At 37.8% G+C, this 24830-nt stretch overlaps 2 long non-coding RNA genes across 4 annotated transcripts; both read right to left on the bottom strand.

Moving 5' to 3' along the window:
- Positions 1-2595: 2595 nt before the first annotated feature.
- LOC119716785 (uncharacterized) lies at positions 2596-13296 on the bottom strand. Of its 3 annotated transcripts, none has more exons than XR_005265424.2 (7): positions 10900-13296; positions 8472-8571; positions 7762-7876; positions 7287-7374; positions 4884-5121; positions 4543-4629; positions 2596-2936 (listed from the first exon to the last, which is right to left on the bottom strand). It is a non-coding gene; the product is annotated as an uncharacterized lncRNA (long non-coding RNA). The 3 variants fall into 3 exon arrangements; XR_011808822.1 differs by having other exon boundaries at positions 5076-5121; XR_005265423.2 differs by having other exon boundaries at positions 4543-5121.
- A 5-nt stretch (positions 13297-13301) lies between these two features.
- Positions 13302-24484, bottom strand: LOC140002399 (uncharacterized). Its single transcript, XR_011808823.1, has 5 exons — positions 24359-24484; positions 21493-21612; positions 15074-15565; positions 14091-14155; positions 13302-13452 (listed from the first exon to the last, which is right to left on the bottom strand). It is a non-coding gene; the product is annotated as an uncharacterized lncRNA (long non-coding RNA).
- Positions 24485-24830: the final 346 nt, after the last annotated feature.

The following is a 24830-nucleotide window of genomic DNA, read 5'->3' as shown; positions in this document are numbered from 1 at the left end:
TCACTGACATCATTTCATCAGTGCTAATCACTGAGATTTACTACCTATTTCCTGAGTAGAAGGAAGACAAATACTTCTTAACTTGGATATGGAATTGGGCAGTTTCTAAAATATCATGTATTTATGATGCACGTGCAGCTTTCAAATATGATCTAGGATGAGGGACTTGTACACATCAATTTCCTCATTGTAAAACAGAAACAAAACCTATTCTGCCTAGACTATCAAAGTAGTGAATGCACAGTGTGTCTGCCTTACAGATCAACAAGTAGCCTAACATCTACTTGGGTTCCTAACACTATGAGAACCTCAAACATTGCTCTTCCCTGGCTCAAGTTAATCTCCTGCTCAGTCTGAAATGCTTTCTACAAAGTGAGCTTCAAAAAGGGTTCTGGGTGAAGCATATCTCCTGTGATAAACCAGAGAAATGACAAGATAATCTAAATTACCTTCTGATTTGGGACTTTCTGAAATCCAAGCTACCCAGTATGAATCTGGAAGGCTATACAGAGTGCTTTCTTCTTATCTTCCTCTTTTCAGGTTCCTGCCAAATTGCGATTCTATCTTCATTCAGATCATAACATATACCCAGAATCTCAGATCCAGAAAAATAGCTTGAGTTGGTGTCACAGTGGGTAGTAAGAAAGGGTCATGACCACATATTATTTAGAAGCAAGAATGTAGTAATCTGTGAATGAAGCCTATGTACCAGCACTTGCCCTGAATACATCCATGTTTTAGGTCAACTTCTTTTGAAATAATGTACATAATATTATGCAATTAAAATGGTAGCTGTCTTGATAAAATATTGCTAACTTAAAAGAACCCTAACAGACTTGCTTTTTGCCATTTGACAATGGAACAAATTCTGTGGAATTGATTTCTTAGATAGGACGGATGCTTTCCATTTCCTAAAAAACTCTGGTGCCTTAATAGTTTAAGTGTTATTCATTCCCTTGTGGATTGGGCTGACAACGGAACCTAGTAATGTGAGATTGATTAAGATTCTCAAAATATCCCGGGTTTTGCTCTGTTTGAACTCTTAATTGTGAATTCATTTGGGAAGAACAGTATTCATGATCTGCCTGTAGGTTTTGCTATGGAAAGTCCTTTTAATAAGGAACAACATCTGAGCTCTTGAAATACACAGAACTTTTTTTTTTGCAATCCCTAGAGAATAGAAAGCCTTGAATGCTTACCAAAGAGGGTAATTCATGTCTATTCCATCTCCTAAAAACACTTCCTCCTTCAGATTTACAGTTACTAAGAACACAGAGCAATTTTGATCAAAAGAAGCAGCAGCAGCAGCTGTAAGGGAGAAGTGCTCATTTCTGATTGCTTCATCTGGAATGGAAGGGGGTAATGGCATAACTTTATTACACCAGATGCAGTGAAGGTCTTTATTTCATTTAATCTGGAGAACAGAGGAATTTGTCACATACAGAAGATGAAAATAATCTCGTTCTTCTTGACACCACCCAGGCATGATGGTTATTGGCTGGTTCCACAGAAGAAGTTGGAGTTTATGGTGACTACTTACTTACTTTCTCCTGCATGACTGTCCTAAGAGGGCTGGTATTTTGCTATACTCCAGAGACATCTTCTGTTGAAAAGTTATTTTTGTTTGGTATTTGCTGGAAAGCACTTGTTTTGGGAATGTGTGCTTCTGGGATTTGTGGTAGGCTCAAAGTTTCAACTGTACATCATAGCATACAATTTGTTTGGCACGGCGTTTATATTTAAGTTGCAATTTATTAAAACTTACTCTAAGACTCTTTTCTACACCAAAGCCATTTTTGATTAGCAGTGTATGCTGATAACAAACGATGGCCACAGATAGGACTTTTTACTTCGTTTCCTTTCAAGGGTAGTACAAAGGATTATTCAGCTCAGCAAATGTATCAGTGATTCATCAATGTGGTATGTCACTGTTTGTTTGTTTGTTTGTAGACAGTTTTGGGGGTTTGTTCTGTAACTGTATTTACATCATTAATTCAATATTATGGCTCTGGCTGAGGTCCTTACTGAGCAGGAGCTACCTTCAAAGTTAATAGATATGTTTTATCCACCATCTATTCTTTTGACAAATAGATTTAAAATGCCTCTGTTTCTGACACCTCAGTATGGCACAAGAGGGTAATATCTACACAGAATGGAGAGCAGGGGAGAGTTGAGCCCAGCAGTTCTAGGCCATACCAAGTCATTAAGTGCATTTTCTTCCCACTTCCCTTAGTTTCCATGGCCAAAGAGGTGGCGCCCAGTTACAGGGGCTCTGTAAGTGCAGAACAGCAACAGAAGAGACCTTTGACGGTCCCATAACAATTTAACACCAGTTGAAAGCCTGTCCTGCCAGTACTTTTGTCACTAGCCCTGCTTGCAAATGTTTTGTAGTGTTCTGGATTTTTGGGGATCCAGAAAGACAGATCTTACTTCCTCATCATGATTTTAAATGTCTATTTTCACTTTTCTAAAGCTTTTCAAGCCTTTCCATTCACATTTTCTCCTTTCTGCTTGTGGCTATATTGAAAAACAACAGAACATCTTTATAATAAATATGGGAAGGATTATCAAGCACTGGAAGGCAGTGACCAGAGAAAAAACATGTACAAAAAGATGCTTCTGTAATATGCACAGGTACATTGTCCTGTACCTGAGGAACTGCATCTCCTTCCTCCATTAACTGCACAGGGAGCCAAAGCCCATCATGCCTGCATTATTAATGCTCCAAACTGTACATTACAGTCCTAAATATTAGAGTTGTCTGACTCTGTTTTAGTCACTACAGTAGACAACCAGTGTAAGTGTAAAATCTCTGCCAAAATACCTGTGTTCTGGTAGATAGGAACAATTAAACTCATGCTTTTGCAGGATTGAACTGGAAAGTTAGCAGCATGAGATTCTGTTGTGCTCGGCACAGGCGGACTGAAACACCTTTCCTGCATAAGATAAAAAGCATCAAAAACGTGACTGTATTCAAAAAAAAAAAAAAAAAGCATCACTGTTTCTGCTTGTCTGTGAAACGGTTATTTCCTTACGCTGATTTCATTCAGGTTAATATACATTTTTGCTATATTTAAATGCATTTGCTGTTTACACAGTTCCCAATTCCGGGGAGTGCTTCCTACAGAGAATATGGTGTTACAACCAGCAATCACATCGTTTCCTGGATCATGGCATTCCAAGGAGTGGAAAACTGCATTATTTGTCCTTATGCCCAAGTTAATTTAATTGATTCCAAAAATTCCCTTCTTGCTTCTCACCCCGTATCCTGTTTTGTGGGCTGTCACTCTGATTTTAAGCAACCGGTATCAGAGGACACTGATGCTACCAGAGCATCTTCCACGGTTTGTACAGAACCCGTGGTGTAAAACCACAAGAATCGCTGAATAAATGGTGCATTTCAGGGGCTCAAGCGCCACCTGCTGTGGATGAGGGTGATACACACTGTGGAAGCAATCCAAAACACAGCTGTCCTTCTGAATGTACGAATACCTATCTATCTATATGATCATAGGGTTGACAAAACTGACCTGCAGGCCTGTCCAGCTTCAACTATTTTATCACTCGATAGACAAACTGACAAAACAAAAGGGGAAAAATTGTAATTCTTTGCACACCTAAGTGTCAGGGCTGTAAAGCCAGCTTCAGATTTGAAACTCGAGCTATTTTGTTCCTTCACCTACGCTACCGTGGCTAACAAAGATGTTGAAACCAGAGTCTAGTAAACAGCTGATGAAACATGAGCGAAGAAAAGATTGTGTTGCATATCTTCCACATGTTGCAGCTCTCAGAGACAATTCTGCTTAAACACACTTAAACACAAACGGCATTTCTGGAAAGGAAAACTTTAATCTCTGACTGTCCTGCCTCAGGCTTGGCTACCAGCTTCAGAAGTGAGCAGTGCACCTTCAAGGAAAAGAAATGAATCATCTTTTCAGCTGGGACAATTGGGGTTATTCCATCCTGAGGACGCATTTAGTTTCCACTTTCATTCCTGATAAAGAACCTAAATTAACTTAGGTAAGCAGACCCATCACAGAATCAGAAAAATCGATGCATGCCCATGTGTCTCAATATAAAAAGGGAGAGTTACACAGAGTTTTTTGAAGCAGAGAAGGGACAGGCAAACGGTAAGTCCAAGCAAGTGATGAGAAGGGCAGTCCTTGCCTAGGAAAGATTCTGGAAGAGGCTGTCCCAGTGCTATGAAGTACATGTGCCCATTTCTCTAATTAGCCATATCACCAGAAAAGAAGTGGAACCAATTGACATTAGAGAGAGAACAATAGAGTGGGATGGGATTTCCACTGATCCTACAAGCAGCAGAAAGCAGCTGGTGATATATTGTTTTAAGCAACCAGAAAAACATGGAAGAGACAACTGTGGACTTGTTCTGAATTTGCCAACTGACACGTTCATAAATCTTGAATCTATGGACAAACACTGACTCATTACCACTTCCCTGTAGGCAAGAGCAATAGAGTAACACATGACAATAATATACAATTAATTCCTGCTCGGAGAGCCAGTATTCCAGCCACTCACCTCTCATTTTCACCTCAGATCCTCTTCTGAGGGTAGAGCAATCATACGCACATTTCTTCAGTCCCCTGCCCATGGATAAAATTCATTCTGTGAAAACATAAAAATGAAAATAAGTAACAGAAAACCTGTCCAGCACATTTGTCTTCTATCCTATACATGCAGAAGCTGCTTTCACAGCCGCTTTGGAAAGAGTTGTTTGTCCTTCCCTTTCGGCCATGCAGAAAATACCTATTCGGCTGACTAACCTTTTCTCAAGCCCAAAAAGAAGCATTAACAATTCTCCGAGGGTCAGCAACGGTGGCTAGCTAATGATAGCAGACCAGAGGAACGAGCTGTCCTACCTGCTGGTGAGCTCATCCAGCAAAGCACTCATGGTTACAGCAGATGTTGAAGCTTTCCAGACACATTTGTTCTCCCCTCCCAGCAGCAAGCTCGCACAGCACGGAGGTCTGGAGAACAACGTGGCACGGATACGTGCAGAGTGCACAGGACACAAGAAAGGATGGCCACAGGCCTGCTACCGTGCTACTCACCAGCCTGCTCCGGCGAGCCTTCTGGGCACTGAGCTGATGTGCATGGCTGCACATTGAGGAATCAAACAAACAAATAATAAATAAATAAATAAATAAATAAATAAATAAATAAATGCAATCTTTGCTCAAGTTGCACACCTATTTTTGATTCATTTAATCAAGGAAAGTGAATCTTTATTACTATTTTTAGCACTGATGTTGTTTTATCTTTCTGAAAACATTTTACAGACTTTCAAAGTGAGCTTTTGTACTGATGAGCCTGGATTATGCTATCTTATGCAACTCTTCTGCTATAACTCTTATGGTATCTCATGCTAGCACTCATATAAGACTTACAAAATAGGAACATGGGGGAAAGCATCTAAAAACATAGACCCTGGGTTACAGTCACAGGAAAACAGTGTTCACAACTTCTTAACTACATTTGTTCAAGTGCTTTATTAGTTTCAAGTGGCTTTGCATCATCTTTATAATTCACTTTCCACAGATTCCCTAGCAAGAAGTTTAATGGGAGACAGCCACTGAAACAAGGATTTTTAAGAAAGGCCTACAGAAAGTGTGCCTAATGTATTTTAAAGTGGCAGTCCCATACGTCCATGCTGAGAAATTGATTCCAAGATTTGTTCTGAATACCCCTGAAGTCTGTGGAGATCATTATGGAGGGTCCAAAGTAAAGCTATAGGGGTAGTGTAGGTTATTCATACTGGTCTTAATTTGTACAGCAGCAACACTGCAATGTCTCATTTGTGATCCACGGACTTTTTAAGTAAGGAAGGGATCAAACACAAAGAACAACAACAAAAAATGTGTCCCTCCATTAGTGATAAATAATCTTCATTGGGAGTATATTTTGATACTCACTACACATTGCTTCCAAACAAGCTACAAGCCAAACTACTCTGCAGGCACTGTTTGGTGAACAAACAAATACATTCTAGAAGACTGCAAGCAAAAAGGCAGAGCACACACCAGATAATTTCTTCCTCATGCTTTGTTCATCCATCTCTCCTTGGCAGGTACTTCAGGGGGGCAAGTTGCCACAGGTGGTGTTGATTTATGTGATTAATAAATGTCCCTTCATTCACTAAGCAACCAGTGAAATAGTCTACACATAATAAAATTATTTTATGCATTATAATAAATTAAATGGAGTGTTTTAATGCCTCAAACAGTAATGGATTTTTAGTAATCATGTTCCCATCACATAATTTAAATACAACTAGGTCCACCTTTAACTAATTTCTAAAATAAAATGAGATATAGAATTATAAGGTGCTACAGCTGGTAAGAAAAAATAAATAGATTTGATCCTCCCATACTAGGCTAGTACCTTCAGGGTGTTAAGCGTAACACAGGGCATATTATGTATCAGATAAACGTGATACAGAAGTCAAGCCATAAATACAGTGCAATAGGATGTTTTAGCATCAGAAGTACTTCTAGTTTTTTTGTCAGCCACACCAAACCTCAGCAGAGTCACCTCACAATCTCTTTCATGTTAAAGTGTCCTTCCAAAAAAAATAAGGTGGGATACCACAGAACAGAGACTTTAAAAAAAAATAATTTCATTTAAAGAAAAACATTTTAAAGGAGGTAGATTTGCTACATGTTTTACGCATACCATGCAAAAAGTGGTTTCTACAACATATGGAAAGTATCTGAATCAGTAAGACAATGATCTTCATAAATCACTCCTGGTTCCAACACTAAATTATGTCTTGTTCCCTCTCTCATGGGATATTCACTGTATCTCATACAAACTCGTGGTTGTATGTGCACAGTATTCATACCTTTATAGAGAATTATGTCACACCAACACATAGAGGGTATGTAAAATGAAGAGTAAACACATTTTTATGAGATTCTGACCAGATGGACCCACATACTCCACTCTTTATCACTTCCCTTTGGCTTAAGGGAATATTCTTTTCGTTGTATATGATTTATTAAATAGACTAACCAAAACTCTGGGGAATTCTTCTTCAGACTTTATTTATGCAGCAGTGCACTGTGGGTGGCAATGGCCAACACAGTGCCACACAAGAGAATAATGTGGGACAGAGATCCCATTTCCCTCACCTTAAGTACATGAAGGCTTTAGGTTTGTTCAAGCTAAAATCCATCTGCCTATGAACACAATGAGGATTTATGAGATCTTGATCAAAAGCATGTTACAATTCAGTTAAGACAGCTGCTTGTGGCTAGTCTTACCTTTCCTTCCTGTCACAGGTATGTTAATTAGACAAACAGTCAGCCTTTTGTTTTGTCTTCAAGATCTACAACCAGGAATATTCTTCTCCTAAAAACAATGTAGAAAGAACATATGGAACTGTACATTTACCTTCTGCTTTCAGTAAACATCTACCTGTTGATCCTGTTCGTATGGTTTCAAATGAGCACCTCATGTTAACAGAGGTTCTTCATAACTATATCTTCACAGAGATAGTTTTAATTAGCTTTTCAATATATTCTGTTTCTTCTGTACATTTTTTGTCCATAAAGATCTTCAGAGAAAACTTACCTTCATGAGCCAACATAGTCTATGATTTAGCATGCAATACTTAGAAAAGAAATGTCCCCAAATTCAAATTTTAGTTCTGTCCCTACTGGCAATTATCTGCACCTCGACACTCTCATTTAACAGCTGCTAATGACTACTTTGTAAGGTGTGTATGCAAAGTCCTACCTGACCATTGCCTTTTCATAGACAAATGCAAGAATACACATCGTGCTTCATGGACATTATTGATATCGTAACTGACGTATTTCCTTTTTTTTTTTTTTCCTTCAGTGAAATTTTACTGAAAAGAAGAATAAAAGCAGAATTTCACAGTGTGGACTCTGAACATACGTAGGCCTGAAAAGTATATAATGTCAAAATCTATATCATTGACCATACAATAAAAATATAATCCCTTAAAAAGATGCTTGAACTACTACTACTTCAGTTATTTGTGAACTAATTGAACTCATTCTGCAATGTGCTGACAAAAGATAAACACAAAAATGCTAAAACTCCTCTTGAATGAGGATCATGCTTCAGCAGAAATTACATATCCATCTGTATCGTTTAGTTGTATGTGGTAAAGCAAACATTCTTTCTACAGATTGCTAACATGGGATTTATGAATTAATAATGTCATTGATTTGCTTAAACATTTAAATCTGTGTGGTTTGGGATTGTCTTTGGCTCTAGCAACCAGATTGTTTAAAGTGACTAAAGTACAGTGAGTCGCAGTTATAAATAATGGCAGGGTGAAACACTAAACAAAAATTTCCTAAGTTTTCAACCAAATAGGAACAACCAAAATCAATGGTGACTACATTTTCACTAAAATGATAATGCTTTATACTAGTGCCTTGGTTTTGAATTGAGCTTCAATCTGAAATTGTTACCTAGTTGTTAGAACTTAAAGAGGAGGCAATGAGATGTCAGTCTGCACTCCAGAGATGATTCTGAGACCAGGAATCTTCATAAAGAGCATTTGTCCTCCCTCTGAAATGATATTCACAAACCAAGTTAAGAATATCAAATCCTAGATGAAAAGAAAAGTATGATGCACAGCTTTAAATCCAGATGGAGTTTGGATGTACAGTATATAGGTAAAGCACGGCCACATTGCAATAAAGACGAATGAATAAACCAAAGCTATGTAGGGCAGGTAGATGTGAAGAGAAACAAAACATCACCAGTGCTATTTCTCAATGGAGATAAGACACTTCTTTTAAAAGGACCTTCATCTTTCAAACTTTACTGGCAGAAAGCAATTCATCTTCTCCTGTGCCAGAGTGGCAGAACCGTTCTCCTGTTTTCAGAAATACAGATAACTCCTTTGGCATAGTTAACAGCTTATACCATAGAGAATAAGGCAATGAAAAATTCTGCCCCTTTAACTTAACACAGATGAGCTTTTATATATGTAACATCCCTCAGTTAAATATATAATCTGATTAAGAAGCAGAAATGTTGCTGTTGGTTTTACATTTCCAACGGGTGTGTGTGTGCATACATACATATATGTATACATCATACTTTTTTTTAAATGCGTGTTAAGTTAGGGGAACTAGAAAATTCTTATCTGAGATTCATCATAACTAAATAAAGCAGTTCTGGCTTTCTGATGTCTGTTTTCCCTCACTGGGACTTGCCACATGAGTGTTGCCAAATTTATCACTTATTCTTGGAATGTCTCATTTGCATCACTTACTGCTCACACATGTGCCAGAACAACGAGATCGGGACTATCCCCACCAGCCTCTGCACTGCAGTCATCAGGTTTCCTGAGCATCTGACTTCCTTCCCTAAAGCGGAGGGGCCAGAAAAATCCCTGAATATAACAACTAGTGAAATCCCTTTTCCTCACGCTGTAATGAGGTTATACTAACTACTCCTTAGTCAAGGTAAGAGTTTCCTTTAAACCATAATCCCAATACTGAATTCCTGTAACAGAGGGAAAGAAAAGCACCTTTCCATTTAAAATATCTGCTGTCTAGACCATACACAGAGAAAGATATTTATCGTGGAACAATCAGACAAACCATTTTGTAGTTAGGAGGCAATGAAAAATACTAAGTTTTGGTGTTTGGACATTTTGTCTTTTTGTTTTTCCCCGTTTAGAAGTTGCACTCCTTTCCTTACTCCTCTTTTTGCCCCCTCTCTCCTACTCAAAGAATTCCAGAGATTAAAAACTTCCTTTGCAAACCAGCCCTCAACGAACACAGAGGTCTATTTTCAAAAAAATCATAAAAAAAATTATCAATGGGGATGTGTGACATGACTGGCACAGGGATCAAGAGCTTCCCTGACACGTTTGACAAATATTAAAGACTTTGCCATGCCTTAAGTGAATTTTTATGGTTTGTATTTTACCTGCCTACATTTAACCTTCAAGAATCTGTACAGCTGCTGGTTAACTCCTGCGCCACGTAAATCACGGTAGCTATTTGTGTACTCAGCATCTTTGAAAAAATATTTCTGCCTATATACCAGGGGCCTAACTTCAGGCATGCGATCTGTTAACTTCTCATTCTGGAAGTAAATTAGAGCATATAACCAGCCACTCAACTTGTGAACACACCACGTGTTTCTTTAACCATACACACCCAGAAGTGATGCTACTGCCCTACAGACCTGTTTGCTTCTTCTGGGCTATCCAGTGCTACACTAAGGGGACAAATGACAAGTTTCTGACAATCATCAGTCATCATTTTTCCTCTGATTACAACAATCCAAACCTATCAGGAGAGAAAGGTGCAAACTTAAAATGCCTTCACAGTCCATTGCCTCTCTTAAAATAAATGTGCAACATAAAAATATCACATTGTACATTCCAAAAATAACCTCCTTGCCCTTCTATTTCTGCCCTGCCTCAGGCTAGTGACAAGAAGCCTCATAAACCACCACTCAACAGCAGCATCTGGCAATTTTTAAAGTTCAGTAATAAAAACAAGAAAGGGTTGATCAATTTACTTGACACTTAAAAATAAATCTAATCCAGCCAGGGATTAACAACAGGGTTTTTACACCAAATAACTTTGCCAGCAAAAGTTATACAGTAATAAAGACTGACAATCAGATTTCTAATGAACTCCTGGTCCTAATTCCTATTATAGAGAAAATACCATATCTAAATAACAATGTTTTCCTTGAGTCTTGTGGAATAAGAAAGGGTTTCTCTGATCACAGAATCACAGAATTGATTAGTGGTTGCTTTAGGGACCCCAGGTTCTGACCATATGCAAACTATTTTAGTGGTTTTTTCAGGCACAAGTTTTGCCAAAAACCTCTAAGCCTCATTAGCTAAGCATGAAACGCGGTACTCACAGAAGTTGCAAGCCCCACAGGTCATGCCAACAAATCTTAAAAACTTCTGTGAGGCCTCCAGTACTTCTTTTGTTCAGGCTGGTTACAAACTGGTAAGCTCCTGAGAAATCAATGTGGTACCTCGTAGGAGCTGTCAGTCTCCGGTGAACTTCAGATGTAATACAGGTCTCACTACACTTGGAAGTGCAAATTATTCAGTTAGTTTTGCCCTTTTAAGTAAAGGTAAAGGTACTTCTTAAATAGAAGTGCTTATGTAAAACAGAATTAAAGCTGGGGATACATTGTTCTTTAAAATGCAAGCCCTTGAAGTGCCAAAAAAAATGTAAGTTTGTAGCCAAGTACCTTCAGTGTTCCTTGTTTCAAACTCTTTATGCCACCTATTTTGGCTACAAAGACAAGATGACTGCCCCAACAACTTCCTTCTACACCGGTCATCAGATTATCTTCCTTCAGTGCCTTCACGGTTGAAAAGAGCAAAGTATCTGAAGGCAGACCTGCTCTGGTGGAACTGGCATGCGTGGGAACAGATTAGCCTGACATTGGAGTCTCAGTTTGAAGACGCAGGTTCCTGCTGAGCTTCCTGAACTGCAGGCATAAAGCATTTCCAAAGGGATGAAGAGTAAATTTCTGCTCAAATTGCTTGGTGCAGTGGGCCTGGCTGGGATGGAGTTAATTTTCTTCATAAAGGCTCGGATGGTCCTGTTTTAGATTTGTGACAAAAACAATGCTGATAACACGCCCAAGTTTTAGCTGTTGCTGCAGGGTGTTTGCACAGCATCAGGGCCTTCCCTGCTTCTCCCTCTGCCCTTCAATGAACAGACTTGGGACGCACACAGGCGGTGGGGAGGGGACACGAGCAGGCAGAACTAACCAAAGAGATATTCAAGGCCAAATAATGCCATGACATCTTCTGCTTGGGAGCTGGCTGGGCGTTGTTCTACCCATGGGAAGTGGTGAGTGATTGCTTTGTATCAATTCTCTTGTTTTCCTTCTTTCTTCTTCACCTCTTCTTTGCTTGTTAAGCAACTGTGTTGTGACCCCAAGTTTTCTTGCTTTTCCTCTTCTTTTCCTCTTCCCCTGGCCCTCTGGGGTTGGGGGGCCATGGGTGGAAGTGAGCAAGTGGCTTTGTAGCACTTAGCTGCCTACTGGGGTTAACCCACAACACTTGGATATCTTGATCTACGTGCCAAGACATTTCAGAGCCAATAAGAAGAAACATGCCAGAGTTCAACTGAAATGAAACCCGGCTACATTACTTGTGTAGCTTTTGCATTTCTCTCTGGCTCTCTTTGCTGCTGATTGCTACCATTTGGTTGCAGTTGCCTTGGGCAGTGGCCCATCCAGTTCAAAATTAAATCTAGCAGTGGCCAAAAAACTTAGGAGACTTCTTCTGTACTGGGGTCCCCAGCCTGTTTGGAGAGACCCAATAGGCTCGGATCAGCATCTGTGCTTTTTACTGCTAAAGTAAAAAAGTCCAAAAAAGTAAAGTCCAAACCAGAACAAACCTCTGAATACTTTGAGATTCACACATCACCACTATACTATTATTTCCTAGACACTCAGCGTTGCCAGTATAAATTAAACAAGCTTTGTAACCTACAGTTATGGCTACCCATGAAATACAACATGAAGTGCAATGCAGAGAGCACAGCTGCACTCACTTTAGTTGCACAGGTCTACACAGTTTTGACAGATTTGATGAACTCTAATTACATTGAAATACCCTTCTGTCTTTCATGCTCAGAAATCTTCCCCTCATGTGCATTTCTCTCCATAACACTCTGCACCTAGGGGACGCAAGGAGGATGACAGCCTCACCTTTTAACTCCCTGTCTGTCCCAAGGGCTGAACAATGGCTCATATCACATTGCAAGAGGCAGTTTTATGGAGACAGGGTGACCCCTTGGCCCAGTAGTAACATACCATTTACCTCAGGTTTCTGAGCTATAAACTTTGAATGCCAAAAAAAAAAAAAAAAAAATCTTTTCATTTTCCAATATTTTCCCACACTGAGAACAACACCCTGGTCGACATGTGGGATGCGATACTGCATGGCTTCAGCAAGGAATGTTAACACACAAACACAAAGCAAAATGTGATGAGTAAGTAAGACATGGATCTCTGGGATGCCTGATTTGGCAGGGGGAAAGCACAGCTGAATAGCCACCAAGTTACTCTTGCCTCAAAACCAGAACAAGGCCCCAGAAGGGAGTACAGATGTTAATCAACTCTCTAACCCCATCCTGCAGTCTTCCACGCCCTACCAGCTAGAAGACAAAAGGGTTTCAGCTCGAAAGCCCATCCACATCAGAACATTTTGGCTTAAAGCACGGCAGTCTGGTCATCACCCAAATGCACTGAAATTGTCCTTCCACCAACTTCTCTCCTGTATATGGGGCCAAGGTTCACCTGGCACCAGCAGAGGTGATAGGTTGTCCCGTTCCCTGCTTTGACGGAGAAGTCCCTGGAGCAATACAGCTACAAAGACTGGGAGCCGTGCACATGCATTTGGGTCGGAGGCCACTCGTAAGCTTGTCCTCACGGTACAGGCAGCTAGAATAGAAATAGAAAACAGCTAATACATGGCATGGACAGAAGAACACTTTAGAAGTAAACCAGAAGTTTAAAAGGGATGGTAGGGACGGTCTCTTGGGATCAGGGCTTTTTTTTTTTTGGATGTGTTTGCTTTTTTATAAATGGCACTTCATATATGGAAAGCAATAAATTCCTACTCCTGCATTAAGTTAAATGGTCTAGGTCTGTTGACTTCAAAACAGCAGAGTCAGTTTACACTGACCAAGAATTACATAAATCTGTTCTGATTAAAACCACAATGGTTTGAGATACAGACTTCCTCCTTTTTCCTCTGATATCATTCTAATTGCTCACCACTTGCACTTGAAGTGTTACAAATCAGAGGTTTGTAACTCTCTTTCAGTTTCCAACCAATATGATAAAAATGACTGGAGCTTAGGAAACTATTTTTACAGTAAGTGCAATAGGCTCTGAAAGGCTCTTAAAAAAGCCTTTATAAAAGTGAGGTAGACATTCCTTTATCATTGAAGTACTCATGGTTCAGAAGTTGACATATTTTTATGCTTATTGGATCAGACATGGAGGCTTCTGGTAAAGAAAGTGGAAGGAGACTGTGGGAAAGATTGTCATAACTGCAAGCAAACAACACGTTTTACCTTCACCGAAGTTGGTGATCATGATTGGCTTGACTCTGAGGTGTTGAATGTACCGTAAAAGTGGACTGAAAGCAAAGGAGACTGGTTTAGACCTTAAAATAAATAAATAAATAAAATTTAGGAGGGCCATAAAAATAAACAACGACAGATTTAATCTTATTGTGAAAGGAACATAATACGACTATTGCTATCCCACAATAACTATGCAGATTTTAGAAACGCTTCCTTTCCAAGTCATCAACTTGCATTAAGTCTTCAGTAAAATTAGAAACACAATGAACAAAGACAAATATTTGGAGGTGTTGGCACATTACATGGAGCTACCCATTATCAGCTTCTGAGAAAATAGAATTTCTGGTTGGATTTCATCCTGTGAACGCAAAATTCAATGATATTTAGGCTTAGCATAATTCTTCTCAGTTTCTCAGATAAGCAATTATAATAATATTAAAGCTTACTTTTATTTTCTTTTTCTCCTCCAAAAGAAGCGAAAGCACTACATTAGTCTCCCTTGAACTCTGAGGCTGGTGAAGAACCCTGAGATGTCTCTAAAACTTCATTTTTAACAATTGGTGTATCATTAATACTTTTGTGGTTGTAATAAATTACTTTGCCTGAAACAGCTTTAATAAGAATGGACATTCTTCCAATTTTATTGTGGTTTGTATAGGGAAAAAATAAAATTGTATAGAATGAGGGAGGGTTTTTTTTTATTTTATTTTTAATAATGAAGAAGCACAATCTTCACAAGACAAAAGTTTTAGGAGAATGTCCAAGTAAAACTGGGAACATATATATTTTTCAGGGTTATTTATAGATACAAATTAATCTCCACCACGTGAGTTAGCAGTACGTTCTGCGTGATCTGTGTCTAATTTAAAATATAAAATCACAAGTACTCCAACTCAGATTTTTACCATAGCATTGAATGCAGTGTCCTGGTCTGCTAGTCAGAAAAAAAACAGCAAATAACACTGACTTACTAATTATTTCTAGGATATCACTGGTAGCAGGTTTTAAAAAAAGACGCAATCAAATTCATTCCTGTTTTAGAAGGTTGTCATTCATCCTGAATCTCCTTCACCAAAAGATTTTTCAACCTTCCCATTTCTGGAAGAAATACTCATTAGCATCAGTAGCTTTTTCCAAATGAGCATTTACATTAAAAATATAAATGTAAGAAATATACTTTCCTTTCACAGAATGCAGGAAAAAGGGATGATCTGGGTGACAGAGCACTGGAATAGTTTGCCCAGAGAGGCTGTGGAGTCTCTTTCTCTGGCAATATCCAAAACGTGCCCGGATGCCATCCTGTGCAATGTGATCTAGGTGAGCCTGCAAGGCAGGGAGTTGGACTGGATGATTTCAGACGTCCCTTCCAACCTTGTCCTTTCTGTGATTCTGTGAAATGTTTTCAATTTTCATGTCTTCAGAGTGCAAGCAGTCTGTAAGGGACATGAAGCAGGCTTGACTGTCTGAAAATGAGAAGAAAATTCAGATTTTTCTATATGTCTCACCCTGGAAATTTGCAGAATCTTAAGGCATCCAGAACAATGAGTCACTTTGGAAAATCAAAATCTTTCACTTCAAGTCTCACCAGAACAAAGAGTAACAGACAGTACAAATGCAATTAAACTGAGGCATCATGGTTGTCCTTTTCAAGGTGCAACCATACCATCCCAGTTCTTTAGAGGGATTTTTAATATATTTTTTTTTTCAGTTTTTAAATGAGGAAGGGTGCAGTGAATTTTTTTCATGATTGGATTACAACAACCTGACAAACACTGCATGGTGGCTGCATAAACAGGTGTTTATCTACGGTATAATGATATAGAAAAATACATTGTCCCTCTATGTTCTAGGAGACATAGCAGACTCACTCACAGGAAGAAAATAAAAGTAATTTTTTGGCCTTTGAATGTTTTTGGATGTGTAGTTAACACTGATTCCACTATTTAGCTATATACATGTATCTGTTTTATTTTTGCCAGAACATTTAAAAAACAGATGGCCATAAAGAATGCTACACCCTGTTTAACCATTATATTTCAAAAATAAACTACAACGTTTACAGGAACAGCAACAAAGTCAATGCTTATTTAATAGTTTCATTTGGGATTAGAAGTAATAATGGTCATGGTGATGTCTCTACTAACATGCTGGCTAAACGAAATATCAAGCAACAAAAAAACTCCCAAACAGAGGCATGTGTTTGGTCCTACCATTCACTGTTGGAACGCTGTTTCATTGCTGGGGAAATGGCTCCCAGGATCTTCTTGTCTTTTATTTAAAACAAGGGACCTACACTATGAAGTTCATCTTCTCTGCTAGGGCCACTCCTTTTTGTGCAAATAAACATCAATTTATCAAACCAACTGTGCAGCCAAGAGTTATAAAACGACCTTTGGGAAGTCCAAACTGCAAAGTACATCATCCCTCTATTGCAGAAGGTGGTGTATTTGTCTATTCTCTATCATGACACTCTTTAGAGTCTTTTATTAGTCCTCATCCCTTCGGTCTTCGTCCAATGCTGAATGAACAAAAGTTCCAAAATCTCAGAATTTTATGCCAAACAGGATTCTAGCCAGACCTAATGAAGCCACATCTGGAGAAGATAATGAAATTATCTCAGACCTTATCTTTTTATGGGATCTGCTGTCATTAATTTCTTTTTTTATTTTTTATTTTTTTTGCCACTTCAGAACAGTTACATTTATTTTCACATTTTGCACATTTTCATCTTTCTTCAACTCTCTCTCTTACAGTTATATTCTTTCTTGCCATGTTACTCCTGTCTCCCTGAGCTACACATTACATCTGATACATTGAACTTAACCTAAGAACACTCATTCTATTTTAAGCAGCTTCCTCCAGTCCAGATCTCAGCAAACACAAATCTGAGTACAGACACACAAGATCTGAGTGCAGTGATCCTAAGGAATGGTTTTCTGCAATTGCAAGGCCAAACAATAAAGAAGAAGAAAGCAATATAATGAGATGATAAGAAAGAGAGTAAGATCTAGCAGGAGAAAAACAAAACAAAACAAAACAAATCTAGTAGTATCTGATCTTATCTTCAGTGATATATTGGACAAAATTGCTAAGGGTGACAGTTTAGTGAACATGAAGTAGTTTTTCACACTTACTGAGCAGTTGAAAACTTATCTAGTTAGATTAAACATTTTGTTGAGTCCTCAGTTAAATCTCATGTTCATATTTTAGCATTTAACTTGGAAATATGTATAATTTAGGATGGAATAAACCAAGCAATTTAATAGGCAGAAAATCAAAGTAATAGGTCTTAAGACTATCAACTCATATTTCCCAGCATTTTGCACTAGATACTAACAAAGTCATAAAAACATCAAAACAGGAATTTAGAAGCAAGAAAAGAAAACTGAAACATCTTCAAGTGAGATTCAAAAACCAAAGTCAAACAGAAGGCAACTACAGTAGAATATTTTCTAACAAAAGAATATTGCCTATGAAACTATTGAACCATTGTAACCAAGGTTTCTGGAAGCAAAATTGTAAGGTTAATCTGCAAAGGATAATTTTTTTTGCCATAGCTGAAGAACAAAAGAAAATAGTGCAGTTTTTCCAAGATGGATATAAAGAAATTATCAGCCATTTAGATTGCTGTGTTTCTATCAGCCAGTGCTTCAGTAAGCAAGGAAAATGTGAAGCAACATGAAGTACTAAAATGAAAAGAGATTTCTTACAAGAGTCCTTTGATAGATGCTGAGAAAATATATTTTTAATTAATCTTGAAACATTTTTAAATGCAAAAAGAGAAGAGCAGAGGGAGAGGGAGAGAAAAGAGAAACATTCTTCATGGAGTGTACCAAATACAACAAGGTATCGTCAGGCCAGAAGCTTGACAACACTCCTGGACAAAATAAAGAAAAATTTTATGTGGATTTAACTTAATACAGAGCTAAAGAGTAGTGTTCTGTCTTTCCTAATTTCCAGATGCACACATATTTGGCAATGTCTCTCAGACTCCTCGACAGTGCATTTAAGCCCTTTGACAATGCACTTAATTTCCTCTTAGTCTGCCTTTGCAGACTCAGTCATTAGACTCCTGTGTACTGCTGATAACTACTGAAACTAATAATTTATGAACATAAATGCCAGTTGATACTGTTTTATAAAGGAATAGTCTTATCAAAGACACCTGACTTCATTCTCAAGGGTTTTTAGAGAGAAAGTAACTGTGCAGATGTAACAGATACAGACTTTTACAAGACCTCTGACTTCACTCCATATCACAATCAGTCTAAATCATGATATACACCATGAGATACCATTTTCTATACCATCCAGAAGTCATTAATGATAATTACAGTGAAATACTCAGATAACAAGGAAGACAGGTTTGTAAAATGAACTGATCTGAATTTCATAGCCGTCTGCAGGTTTTCAGACAGTATTCATTTCAATTCTGTGAAATACAAAGCGAAGTATTTGGGAGCACAACATGGAGGCCACGCCTACAAAATGAGGGCCAACAATGAGGAGCCAAAGCAACCAACAACAAACAACTTCCCAGGGATATGTTGTGACTTAAGACACTGCCATGCCTTTCAAATATAAAACAAGAGAACGATGAGTGGGAGAAAAGAAAGGATCTCATCTCTGTATTTAACAAAGCACAAGGGAACGCGTCATCCAGTTCTGGCATCTTTGCTTTCTTTATTTTTTTCAAATTTTTTTCAAAATTGCACAACTGAAAGCAATATTTTTTTCTTCCTTGTCAAATATCAAATGCAGCTAAAGAGATATATCAAGATTTATGCCCAACTGTAGTGCATCGTACAGTATTTCTAGCCACTGTCCCCTGAGGTCTCACTCCATCCCACTTTAAGCTCTTTTCAATCCAAATTTGAAAGCTGCTGACTCTGTGAATGACTCACTGACCTTCAATCCTCCCCATCTTTGCTCCCTATGTTTATGTTGAATCTCATGTTTAATCGTTGCAAAACAGTAAGGGATTATAGAGGGGACAGCTCGCATACACAGGTATACAGGCATACAACTAAATATACTCTTGACGTAACACAAAGTGCCAGAAGACAAAGTTCAAGAAATGTCCATCAAGTTTGATCAGGAAATAAAAAAGCTGTTTGTACAAATCCATGTTAAGGCACTTAATTAAAAGGCTCTATTTTCAAATCCACTGGGCAAAGTTTAATTAAAATTAAACCTCTGAATTAGATGCCTGAATCTTATCATAGAGACCCTGATTATTATCCAAGCCAATAAAATTATTAAACTTTCTGAACTGCTTTATGAAAAGAAAATACAATTTGTCACTATAAGCTTCATAAACAGCATTACCAACAACTGCTTCAACTCATTCACTACACAAGTGTGGGTTTCCGGAGTAACTACTTCCTTAGTCACTAACTAACTGAACTTGAATTAGACCGAAACCTTACTAATAGAAGAACAAGAAGACCTGCTGAAAAAGATAAAATGTGTAATGTTATTGGTCACGTTTGAGAAATGGCCACTGCCTCTGCAAACTTCTCTGCCTGAACTACACCTGCTGAACATGGCTGTTGAAATATGGGTTGCAAGGGAACAGAGACCAAGATGAAGTAAGGGATGCTTCTGTCAACCAAGCCACCTAGAAATTCTCTCACATTCTCCTGTAGTTTGAAGGTTAAAACTTTTTATACAAGCAGATATCAGCGAACTCTTCTCAAAGGTAAGATCTTCCTGAGAAACACTCAAGACAGAGGTAATGACTAAGAGGTATGACATATCTGCCACACAAGGAATATCTCTTCTGCTATTCACCAGCTGCTTCTATTTTCATAATCTAGAATCTGAAACAAGATAATAATTCACACTGATTACTTCTCATCCATCCTGCCAACAGTGGCTGCAATGAAGGGGAAGAGGATCATTACATCCAACCTCTGCGCAAAAGACTAATGCAGACAAAGAAGAAAAAAACATAACACTACTCTGAAAAATGCTGTTTTGTAATTTCCTACAAAGGCAAATAAGAGAGAATAAATGCATATGCCAGCTACACAACACATGATCTCCTTTGCGGTGCATTACAGAAAACATGCCCCAGCGGCATACTGTTTGGACATATGGGTCACATTGATTTTTTGGCTGCTTATCATCAAATGCCAAATATGGGTATGCACAATAACATTTGCCTCTTTTATTCTTCATCTAATGAAAAACATTTCCTGTAGGTATTTAAAACACAAGAATCTTAAGGAACACAAAAGCATTTTCTTTAATAAAACCATTTTTTTCCCTAAAAGATTTGACCTCTGACAAGAAGAGAGCAAAAGAAATAAGACCAGAGGTCTCCATTCTGGTTAAAGATGTACCAATTAAAGAATGCTCTAATTAAACAATGATAAAATGTCGGGGGGGGGGGGGGGGGGGGGTCTGGATTAATTTTTAGTTTCTAGAGGACTGATTTTCCAAAGTAAAATGGAAAAGGTTAACAGGTTGTGGATCATATGGACTGTTTGGACTAATTTTTTACAATCTATGCCACAGCTTGTGTTAGGATATACGATTATATAAGTGTATTCAATCAGAACTAGTGGCAGTCCTAGCTGTTTTTCAGCTTCTCTGATGTTCTTCACATTGAAGTCTGTTACATTTCAATTTCATACTCTGTGAACAGAAATATGCTAGTGTAATTTAGGTGGTCTTGCAAAGGATACAACCAGTGCTTTCAGTGTGTAGGACAGATTATAAAGATAATAAAATAAAAAGGAGATAACATGGTTACTTGTGGTTTTACTGCCTGAATGAAGAGAAGAAAGCAGTATTTTTATCATGCCTTCATGTACAAAACAGGCAGTTCATGACAGTTTTCTACATATTATATTTACCAACATGGTTTCAGTAAATTTATTGCAATAAATGAGATACAAACAAGGATAATATAGCTATCATCATGCAGAACTTCATAATGAAATAGTAAGAGTATATAAGACTTGCTTCTTGAAGTATGAGCCTTGAGCCCTCCAGCTAGAGGCGAAGCCCTGGCAGCTTGTGATAGCTATGCAGTTGTAACCAAACCCAGTCGTAGTTTCCTAGAATTTCAATCTCAAATCTCGGTAATGCTGTGCTTTTATGGACATAATAAAATAGATTTAGCTATCCATAAAAAAGAGGAAGCTTTTCTTTGTTTAACAAAACTAATCTTCCAAACCTTTCTCAGGGCATTTAATAGGGGCCAAGCAATTAAGTTTGGATCTTGAGTACAGGAAGATCCTGTATTTTTGTTTAGAATCATTTGCGTTTTCTTTCCAACTGACCTTAGTCAAATGAAAATGACAAATTTGTATCCTTCAGATACCATCTGAGTTTTCTAAGAATCAGTGGAAGGCTAGACTCTTACATGAATAGGACATACCTGGCTGGACATGAAAGCAGGGGGAAAAGAAGTCAGCACAAACAGTATTGCAGATTTGCATTAAGGACATTTATATCTGCCTTCTTCATGTGGTTTCCATTCAGCCCTTAAAATGTAATTCTGTATGGAAAAAATAAAAAATGTGTTAAAAAGTTCTGCTGTTGCTAAACTAGGTCTCATTTGCATCTGCTGACAAAAGGTTTTATTAGCATAACAGTGGAAAGCCAATAAACCCAATAGCAGCAAAAGAGCAAACTGTCCTGACAACTTTATTTTTGTTAATGACAAACAGAAAGAACTGCATGATCATTGTCAAACAAACTCTGGGGCTGATCCAACACAGTCTGATGTCTACTTTTCAGTTTTTGACTTGAGGAAGATCATTACTGGGTTCTGAGTTTGTAGCACTGGCACACATTACAATTCCAAAATACACTACCAGGTTAGTTGCCAGCAATCTACATATAGTAAACCCATTCTGTACTTAATTCTGTACTCCATTTATCTTCAAATTATTCTTTCTTTTTTCCCATCCTTTTCCCAAAAATATTTAAAAACACTGCAATGAAATTCATAATCATTCCCAGTTCCCTTTTAGCATTGCCTTAAATATATATGTTTCTTGAGATATTCTTAGGGGACAACCCGACTAGACAGACATTAAAAAAGCTTGGCATTATACATGAAGTTTTCGTATAAACTTTTTCAAAACTCTAGGAGAAATGTCATCCAATGCTCATTCTCTCTCTCTCTGCTCTTCAAGAAAAGTTTCGCTTTTTTTTCACTATGGGAGATTCCACATCCTCATTTCTATTTTCTTGCTTGCTTTTATTTCTTCGTTTCATGTGAACTTTAATGCAGACTAACAAAAGTGTAGTCTTTGGAAATTTGCCAATACTATCCTTTAAACTTCTCTCCCTCCTTTGTACAGATATGCAGATATGGGAAATTTATGACTGGTAGAGCAAACCAGGTCACATCAACAAACCCTTGAGGCCAGTATCTATCCTTTCTCCAAAAGCAGTCAAATGCTTGTTAATCTCAGGCAGATAAGAGCCAACCTGTATGACATCCTAATCAAGTCTCTATCAATGTAAACAGAATTCCTCAAGGAACCAGAAGAAAAAAAAAAAAAAAGAAAAAAAATACAGAAAGTATCACAGTGGATAAGAATGTTTTATACCTCAATTTAATATTTAATAACCTACTTGTTACTTGCTAAAAATAAAAATAAAGAAAAACACTGAAGACTATTAATCTGGGTCATGTTCTGAAGCCCACTATCAACAGAAAAATCATTTTTGAAATTCCTAACAAAGTTGTAAACTACAAAATAAAATACAGAGGGGTAGAGGAGTGTGGAACTGTATAGTTGGAGAAAAAATAATTCACAACACCAATAGTCAACTGGAAGAAGAATGAATTGTCAAAAAGAGTTGATGTTATTACATGTCTATATTGCAACAGTTCCTGGAAGACCTGCTTGAGATTTAGGCCCTACTGCATTAGGCAGTGCACAGAACACAATGAAAGAAATTAAAAATGAACAAACAAACATCAACAACAACAATAAAAAACAGCTAGAGTCCAGTCACCAAAGGCTTCCCTGACAGCAAATCAGAAAAACATGACTTAAAGTTACATCACGTCATAGACCAACGAGGTGGTCCTCTGCTATTAATTACATAGAAAGTCACAGCCGTTAACAATGCCTTCTTATTCCATGCCCTTCACAGTTACATGCTGAGAAAAATGGCATGAAATGGGAAATGAATTCAAATTTGAGAATGAACAATAACTTGGGGAGAGTTTACATCAAAAAAATGAGAGTGCTAAATATTAAAGGCCTTTTAATATTTAATTAAAACAAAGGCAAAGGTCTTTTCAAACATGCACAGTGAAAACTCCGGAATTTGAACTGAATGTATCAGAGGTACTTTTGAAAGGCAGCGAACAAACAATTACGTATAATTAACATGAATAAAATGCCATACTCCAGGGCAAACTTCTGCAGTATTAACATGTCAATGTACAGTATTAATGTGACAATTAGGTTGGTTTCTTCTTGCATAACAAGATCAACTACTTCATATCCAAGAATAGGAAATTATAACTACTTCACCAATAACATTTCCTCATATAACTTAATCACTGTAGGAAAAAAAATTCCTCAAGTTGTTATAGAATCTGCCTCAATCTCAACTTACATGAATCAGAAATGAGGTTATGTTAATATAAGGTTGAATTTTTATAAGCATAATACAGATCCTTAAGAGTATGTTTATGTGTATGAAAGCAGATAGCAAGAATCTTTGCTGTTGATTACGTTTAGACAAATGACCTAACGCTGTTTACAACTCCAGTAGCTTTGACTCCCTTGGCAAAGAGGAATTTTGGTTTTGGAGCTTTGCTGGTCATTTAGAAATAAGTTTAAAGGGAAATGTTTTGTGTGTTACTGCTGTGGATGTTTTCACCCCTTTTAATCCAAGCCCTATTTTTTTCTGCCAAAATGTGTAATTCCTTGATAACGAGTGGAATCTGACAAACTCGTATCCTCAGTACTGACTTCCCAAGTGGCTATCACAAATAGACACCGGAGGGTAATTAAACTGACAAGACTGCAGCAAGAGGGAAGCTTGCTTATCTTGTACTTGTCAGCATGTATATAACACAGCCTTCCTCTCTGCCAGGAGCCCCCAAAGCTCTGCAAAATTGGAACCTCCTGCTTCAGCTGATTGTCTGGCAATTTGTTCTTGTTCTACAGCTAAGCACTGGGTTTCTGACTGGAGATTATTTTAGATTAAAAAAAAAAAAAAGGCAAAAACAAACAAACAAACAAACAAACCATTAATTCTTTTAAACTTACAATTTGAGTGCAATGCTGGCTAGTTGAGTCTTTTATGCAGGTCCATTCCAACAAAAAGACTGCTATTCCTCCAACAGTTCGTATCTGTTCTGGATGAAAAAAGATTTAATTTTCCAAACCTCCAAGGATATAAAAACACCCCAGTAAGGTACATCCACTACTCTAAACTTTCCCCAATAGTATGAATGATCCAACAGAAGCTGCCATGCTGCAAATTATTAAAAGGAAAATCTTGTAGTTGGACCAACTGTAAAGTTAATAAAGATTGGGAGGAGAGATTTTTCAATAATATTGAGTTTGATCAGAAAGATGTCACATCTTCTGGCCTTCACTCAGGTAAAGTTACTAGAGACTCCAGTGGAAGTTTTGACTGAGAAAGGAGTTCAGTGTTGGGTTTGTTACTGGTCTTAAGATCCATATCAAGTTAAAATGAGTGGGGATTATCTGCCTTATCACAAACACTGACAACACT

This window comes from Anas platyrhynchos, chromosome 4, assembly GCF_047663525.1.
Source record: "Anas platyrhynchos isolate ZD024472 breed Pekin duck chromosome 4, IASCAAS_PekinDuck_T2T, whole genome shotgun sequence".
Taxonomy (NCBI): domain Eukaryota; kingdom Metazoa; phylum Chordata; class Aves; order Anseriformes; family Anatidae; genus Anas; species Anas platyrhynchos.
The sequence above is the reverse complement of the archived record's forward strand: the minus strand, read 5'-3'. Positions and strand labels throughout refer to the sequence as shown.